Raw genomic sequence first — 8,771 nt, 5'->3', positions numbered from 1 at the left:
ATACTTTCTTCAGTTTTTGGTGAAGATCAAAGGAAAAGCAACGGAATTAGCCAAAAAGTAGGGGTAGAGCGATACTTTTTGATCGAATGATTCTAGAAAATCTAAAGGAAATCTACATCGAGAATGTTGTAGTCTCCGAATGTGCTTGATATATGGCCACTGAAATCTTTTTGCAAAAGCTTGAAAATAACAAAACTATTTAATATCTTTTTTCACATGAAAATGAAAAATCTTTAAAAAGTACGTTTGAGATTTGAATCTAGACCAATCATCGCATGATAAATTTTTGGATAGCGATGACACACAAGTATCTGAATTATTACCTTTTTTTTCTTTTATCAAGTGTCCTCATTTTTTTTTGTTTCAGTCAATTACCTCAACCTTTCAAATACAGGTCAAGGCTTCCATTTAAATCGTGGTCCAAAATTATTGATATGATGCTATTAAATAGTTGTTAACTATCCATAAGAGTCATCTAATATGGTACCTTGAGATGCTGCTAGGTTAGCTGAGATTTATTAGACACTGGGACCATCTAAGTCAACATACTTTTTCTCTCCTCATCACTCACTATGCGTGGTAAGGAGTGACATCAGCAATGATGTTTAACTTTTGCTAAGTAAACGAGTCATATTAGTAAAATCACATAACATGACAAGTTATTTACGCAATGCCTCATTGAGATTCTTGATTGACAAAGAAAATTTCAGGCCCTCAATTGTAAATTGAACACAAGCTTAGGTGCTTGTGATGTCATTATTCTAAACTCTTAAACCGATCTAAGAATATTGTCTATGAAGATGACTACAAGCAGCAGTGCTAATGGCAACGGCATGTCCATGGTCGTAGGATAGTGGTGCTCTCTCTAGCCCCATTCTTGCTTCTTCTTCTTTCTTCTCTTTTTTATACTTCTTGCTGTTTTTTCTTTGCTTTTTCTTTTTCCTTTTATTGAACTTAAATTTTAAAAAGATACATGAAAATCTTGACATAACTCTAATAGACAAGTGCAAGAGAGATTATTGAATGAAAAATCATAGTACAATTAAGTAGGGTTGTGCAAAAGAGCCAGGACCCGCTTGAACCGCTTGGAACCAAACCGAAACCGTCCAGAACCGGTGGTTCCTGAGAGAACCAGTCTGGTTCCTAGTTTCATTTTATGGGAACCGGTGGGTACTAGTTCGATTCCTAGTTTCATGGGAGGATACGTCCACCTGCCCACCCGGACCGGATCGATTATATTATAACAAAAATTAATTTTTAATAATTGAAAAAATTGAAATTACTAATTAGCAAATCCAAATTAAATAATTAACCCAAATCAAATAATTAAAAAAATAATTAAAGTGGGTAATCTAATATCATGCCAGTCAAACCAGATGGAGAGGTCCTAATCCTGAAGTTGAAAAATCCAAAGCGCACATGTCACACCCCAAACCCTGAGCGCACGAACATCCCTCAACAGTCAATTAAAAATGCGACGTCTTAGGATGCGTCGCCGACCCAGTCTTTTGTTCTTTCGATTAAACGCATACAGAAGCAAATTAAATAAACACCTAATCAATAAACAAACAACAAAGATAGTAGAACACAATAAATATTGCCAAAAACAACATATTTATTTATCCACCGTTACCCCTATGAAGTTTATATAATTACAAGCCTTTCTACATCCACTTCCTATCGACCCTCTCAAAAACCTTCAGGGATTAGGATTAACCTAAACTTCACTAACGGCATGGCCGGCCAAAAAGTGTCACATCTCGCGCCCTGAAAATGGTTAACAACAACGGGGTGAGATAAAATCTCAACAGGTCAACTGTCTAAGCTTCGATTAGGACACAAATTCGTCTTGGAGGCAGCCTAAACATGAATCGTTATGACAAATCAATAGCAAAGCAACCCTTGCTTTGCCTTAACTATAAACATGGTCTAGCAATCGACCCCAAAGACAAATATTAAAGCCGTCAAATAACTTGTAGGCATCCTTACTGTCACGACCCCAACTCTATCCCTAGGGTCACGAGCAGCGAGGGTTATTTTCGCGACGTCCCAGGCTTGTCACCGTCCCAATTCTTTTTATCTTGTTATCATGCACATGCGGAAATGTGAACAAACAACTCCCTGGACAAACAACGGTTGGAAGACTGAGACTTACATCATACTGAACACATTGACTTATATTATAACAATACTTTTACAAGCCCATTCTTTACGGCCCTCTTTTCTTTTTACATCACAATTCAAGTTTTCCATATAGGCCAGGAGAAATCCTATCTCCTCTAACATGACTGCAGCTCCTAAAATTAACGAGAGACTTCCATGCCTACAAGACTGAAAGATGAGAAGTAAGTTTTGGGGAAACTCAATAAGTAAATTCATAGTTCTCTACTAGGAAAGCATCTCATCATCAAAGCCTAGCAAGTACAACACTCACAAACAATGTCGATGGCAGATCAATTACAAATTATATGTCATACTTTATCTAAACACATGCCATCCATGCCAAAATTGCCATCGGCTTATCAATTATCATATCAACATATCATGCTAATGCATAACCAGCATTCATGCAAATTCATTTATCGTCGTCCTGACTCAACCAGGGCATCTCAACTCGACCAAGGCTTCTTTGGGCTAGCTTCTCGAGGCTTCTGGGTTCAAGACTCAGGCATCATGGCTCAACCAAGGCATCTTAGATCAACCGAGGCTTCCCGTTCAACGAACGAGGCGGGGTGAGTTTTCCTCTTTAAATGCATTATACAAGCCAGTTCTTATCTCTTCTCTCAGCCAACGCATGCATGGCCTGAAGGCGTGCTCATTCATTCATTTGTGCCATGAATTTCTTATACTTGACTAGCAAATATGTCAGGAACAACCTTTGATCCGTAACTTGAATCAATCACTTAGCTTCGATCCCGGCACCAAACAAGGCTCGGAAATGGTATGCCTCAATATCGATCCAAGACCTTGAGGCTTGGGTACACCTCACTTAAGTGACGATCCCAAGCTTAACGAACCTTGGCTCCAGCCCGATGTGAATACACATGTATCGAGAATGACCCACAGCTTGCGGTTTCATCCAACGCCAAGCATAAAGTCCCCGCATCCATTTGAACTATGGAATCGGCATGCTTGGTGCCTTACCAAGATCTCATGAATTTGGGTGATCCCTGTACCAATCAAGGCATATAATCAACACGCCTCAATGTCGATTTAGGGACATTGTGGCCTCGGGCGATCCTTGCTCCAAGCAAGACTTGGGCCCGGCATCCTATTTATGCCGAAATCAATACTTTATGGCTTGGGGTGACATTGCCTTGTGATGAACTCAATCTGAGTGAACCTCGACCTCATTCCGAGCATGAACAACTCAATCACACGTTCAAGCACAAACATGAGCAAAACCATACAAAAGATCTAACATCCTACCCACGGCTCAATGGGTGAGCACCTAACTAGACTCGACAATGGAGACTACCGCCCTAGAGGTGACATAGGAATCTTACTTACCTGGATGAACCCCAAACTAGACCTTGAGCTTCACAAGATGGGTGGCTTGCCTTGAGGTCGAAAGAGAGAGAGAGCGTGAGGAGGGAGGAGGGGCGTTCTAGGAGAAAGAGGGTGGTGAAAATGGAAGGCAAGTGAGGAAAATAGGAAGTGCTCCTCCTATTCATAGCCCTTGGAGCCATCATTGCCAAGCCAAGCGGTCCTCTCCAACATTTCCAAGGTTCTCGCCTACTTTCCTTGGGTGGCAAGCCTACTTTGCCTCATGATTATGCCTAGAAGATGAGTTGGCCAAGCTAAAGACCTTACTTGGCAATCTATTCCTAGACATCATTGATTATGGCCCGCTTTTCATTCTCTCATTGGTCCACCAATACCCCGCATTTAATAGACATTTAGTGAAGTCTAATGATAAAGCTACTCTAGGTTGCCAACTAAGTCAATCTAGAATATTCGGTTATTAATGAGGGCTCGTGTATCGCTCTCTAATTGGTCCACTTGTGCGCCGCCTTTCTCTAGAATCTTCAATGATATTTTGGCCGCCATCATGACTTTTGACCATTCTAAGGACAACTCACCTTCTTCATGAAGGAATTCTAGAGTTTTCTTTCTACTTTCCTTTCCTTCTTTAAGAAGACAAATTTTCCTTCCTCAAGAAGGCAATCAAAAAAAGTCTATCATCCAAGTTGATTCCGGGGCCGATGAAGAGATCATTAGGTATACCTCAATATACCGAATCACGTACATCGAGGTTCAGCCACCGCACCCCATATTTGCCCAAACCGTTCCTTTGGACAGTTGGTTAGCCAATAGAGTCGATTGTCCTTTAATTGGTTTGAGACCTATCCTAAGGCTACTCATGGCCTAGCACAAAGCCAAGGCACCCATGGACCTTAGAATAAGTGACGGAATAGCCGGGTCTATCCCTAGGCTCATTCCAGTCGACACACGATCCACCGGTAAGGTTCATGGTTGGTGCATTATCAAACCATGATCGGACATCACCAATTCAAGATTCCATTTTGATCACTAAGAATTAAATAGGGAATGATGCATTTTTGGTCCGAAGGAAATCGCATTTGGTCAATTGAGATCGTCCGTGCATCAATGCGTAACCGGGCGGAATCACCAGCGACCAAAAACTACGATTGGTTGGATCATTTTATGACCATCCTCCAATCCAAAACATTCCCTGACTAATTCTCGTGATCAAAAAGTCATCTTATGAGCTGGTGATCCCATCCCATTGGTATGGTCAGTGGAAATTCACGGTCAACACCTCGATCAATTCATGACCGGTCAATTGGTCGATCGGTCGTGACCAATCCGTGATTCCTCACCAATTGAACCGATCGATCCATGGCCAATGGCCCACGATCGATCCTTTTAGGACCTTATGGCCGATCCTCATAGAGTCGAATCGAGGATGTGACATTTACCTCGCCTTGGTGCATCCCGCATATTAATACGTCACATATACCATTATAAATACAATAAGCAAAATCAATAATCATAACACATAACTTTCCTACACCAAGCATCCACACAAGTCTCAATTATAAGGAAAAACCCATTTTGGCACGTCCCATACCATGCCTAATAGTTTTACCCCATAATTAAGTGCAATGCATCACAATCATTCACGCTTGTTCCGATTATTTCGACCCCTCGAGCCACAGCCAACACACAAGTTGGCGATCTTCTAGCATGACTGGGCTATCCCTAGGCTCATTCCATAGCCCATGGCCTAGCACAAAGCCAAGGCACCCATGGACCTTAGAATAAGTGACGGAATAGCCGGGTCTATCCCTAGGCTCATTCTAGTCGACACACGATCCACCGGTAAGGTTCATGGTTGGTGCATTATCAAACCATGATCGGACATCACCGATTCAAGATTCCATTTTGATCACTAAGAATTAAATAGAGAATGATGCATTTTTGGTCCGAAGGAAATCGCATTTGGTCAATTGAGATCGTCCGTGCATCAATGCGTAACCGGGCGGAATCACCAGCGACCAAAAACTACGATTGGTTGGATCGTTTTATGACCATCCTCCAATCCAAAACATTCCCTGACTAATTCTCGTGATCAAAAAGTCATCTTATGAGCTGGTGATCCCATCCCATTGGTATGGTGGTGGAAATTCACGGTCAACACCTCGATCAATTCATGACCGGTCAATTGGTCGATCGGTCGTGACCAATCCGTGATTCCTCACCAATTGAACCGATCGATCCATGGCCAATGGCCCACGATCGATCCTTTTAGGACCTTATGGCCGATCCTCATAGAGTCAGAATCGAGGATGTGACATTTACCTCGCCTTGGTGCATCCTGCATATTAATACGTCACATATACCATTATAAATACAATAAGCAAAATCAATAATCATAACACATAACTTTCCTACACCAAGCATCCACACAAGTCTCAATTATAAGGCAAAAGCCATTTTGGCACGTCCCATACCATGCCTAATAGTTTTACCCCATAATTAAGTGCAATGCATCACAATCATTCACGCTTGTTCCGATTATTTCGACCCCTCGAGCCACAGCCAACACACAAGTTGGCGATCTTCTAGCATGACTGGGCTATCCCTAGGCTCATTCCATAGCCCATGGCCTAGCACAAAGCCAAGGCACCCATGGACCTTAGAATAAGTGACGGAATAGCCGGGTCTATCCCTAGGCTCATTCTAGTCGACACACGATCCACCGGTAAGGTTCATGGTTGGTGCATTATCAAACCATGATCGGACATCACCGATTCAAGATTCCATTTTGATCACTAAGAATTAAATAGAGAATGATGCATTTTTGGTCCGAAGGAAATCGCATTTGGTCAATTGAGATCGTCTGTGCATCAATGCGTAACCGAGTGGAATCACCAGCGACCAAAAACTACGATTGGTTGGATCGTTTTATGACCATCCTCCAATCCAAAATCATCCCCTGACTAATTCTCGTGATCAAAAAGTCATCTTATGAGCTGGTGATCCTATCCCATTGGCATGATCAGTGGAAATTCACGGCCGACACCTCGATCAATTCATGACTGGTCAATTGGTCGATCGGTCGTGACCAATCCGTGATTCCTCACCAATTGAACCGATCGATCCATGGCCAATGGCCCACGATCGATCCTTTTAGGACCTTATGGCCGATCCTCACAGAGTCAGAATCGAGGATGTGACATTTACCTCACCTTGGTGCATCCTGCATATTAGTACATCACATATACCATTATAAATACAATAAGCAAAATCAATAATCATAACACATAACTTTCCTACACCAAGCATCCACACAGGTCTCGATTATAAGACAAAACCCGTTTTGGCACGTCCCATACCATGCCTAACAGTTTTACCCCATAATTAAGTGCAATGCATCACAATCATTCACACTTGTTCCGATTATTTCAACCCCTCAAGCCACAGCCAACACACAAGTTGGTGATCTTCTAGCATGACCGGGCATCGTCCCGCCCCATCGGGCACGACATTATCTATAACCCCCGCCTAGATGGCATTCCATAAAAGAGCACTGGTTCGACCTCAACCGTGACTTGGCATCCGAACCCCCGCCGGGCATCAGATAAAAATCGGGCATCACCCCTAAACTCCCGTTGGGTGACAGGTTCAATTAAATGACCACACAAGCACGCTAACACTCAAGCCAGTTTTTATCTTCAGTCAATTAGCCCAATGTAAAAGAGTTCGTGCTTAAATAACAAATCTCGGAAAATCTTTACATTTAAAATCTTGGTAAAATAATTGCAAGTGGTCACATATTCAAAATCAACCTATCAAACTTTACATACTTTCATTTTAAAACATCATTGTCCTTTTTATCACTTAAAAAATGGCATCCAAACATGACACCTCAAAGTTTGCTATTTTCTTACCAATAAACCATCTTTGAAAAATAGCATTTAAAATACATGATATGGGTAATCAAATGTCATGGCATTACATGCTCAAACGATCAGAATTAAGTGTAAATTTATCCAGTAAAACGAGCATAAAATTTTACTTAATGGCTAATCAATCATTAATTATGCTAATCGCGATTAGTAGCCCCAAGCGGTCGAGTCCCCCACCTTGGCAGAGAGCTTGAGGGGTCGACACCGCCTTCGTCAAGCCTCCGTTCGAGACGCGGTTGTCTTATGTCTTCATCGCCGTGTCATTAGTGTTGTTGTGAGCCCGCCGCCATCAAAAACCGTGAGTTAACTCTCTAATCATTGATTAGGCCATTAATTACGTTTAAGGGGTGTTTAGATTAGTGTTAATCTTGGTTAGATTAGTGCTAAGAAGGATTAGTGTTAATTAAATATGGTTAGGTTAGTTTACCTTGGTTAGGTTAGTTAACCGTGGTTAGTTTAATTAATTATGGTTAGGTTAGTTAATCATGGTTAGGTTAATTAACCATGGTTAAGTTACTTAAGTTGGTTTACTGGATTTCTCTTCAGATTTGTTTACTTGACACTCGTTGTTTCCTATTTTCGTGGGTTAAAATGTGCTACGATTTTGGGGTTGTTTTCTTCTTGAAAAATGTTTTAAACATCTTCATTTATGACATATATTTTACTCAAGATTTTCTGAATTTAAAAGAATGAGATTTCAACTTTGTTGCATGCAAGGCAGAATCTCATTTGGTGCTGGAACCAGTGACTTTTTGGTGTTTAAAGGATTTTTATCAACTCTTAGGGTTCGATTTTCGAAAGAGTTTCTCCAAAAATGTTTTTGTTATCACATTTGAAGTTTAACATAGTCAAATTTTAGAGCAAACGGACAAGTGTTGGACCTCAAACCAAGCTGGTTTTGGAAAACATAATTTCTAGACACGGACACAATTTTAGTAACAATTTGAGCGATTTACTTATCCTCTTCTAAAAAGATATGGGTCAAGGTGTCTTCATAAAAAGTGTTTGTTTAAGTGTCCTTTATAACATATTTAAATTTGAGAATTTTCTGAACTCATTTGGTTATGTTTATGGATTTGATCTTGGAGAAGTGCGAGTGTGCTCAGTTTTTGCCAGTGAGGGCCGATTGTGGTTTTGTGATTGTTCTTGATATTTTGCTTGCTGGAAAATGTACATTTTGTGGTTTGGTTGATGTTTGGCATGCTGAGAATTTATACGTAATTTTTATGGCTTATACGTGCTATGTTATGCAATTGAGTACTTGATGGTAGTTACTGATTTTTAGTACAAAACTTGGTTTTATGGGCCTTTAAAATAGAAAAATCCGTGGTGTCG

This window comes from Eucalyptus grandis, chromosome 2 (genome assembly GCF_016545825.1).
Source record: "Eucalyptus grandis isolate ANBG69807.140 chromosome 2, ASM1654582v1, whole genome shotgun sequence".
In the NCBI taxonomy this organism is placed as follows: domain Eukaryota; kingdom Viridiplantae; phylum Streptophyta; class Magnoliopsida; order Myrtales; family Myrtaceae; genus Eucalyptus; species Eucalyptus grandis.
This window is presented reverse-complemented; position numbering follows the sequence as displayed.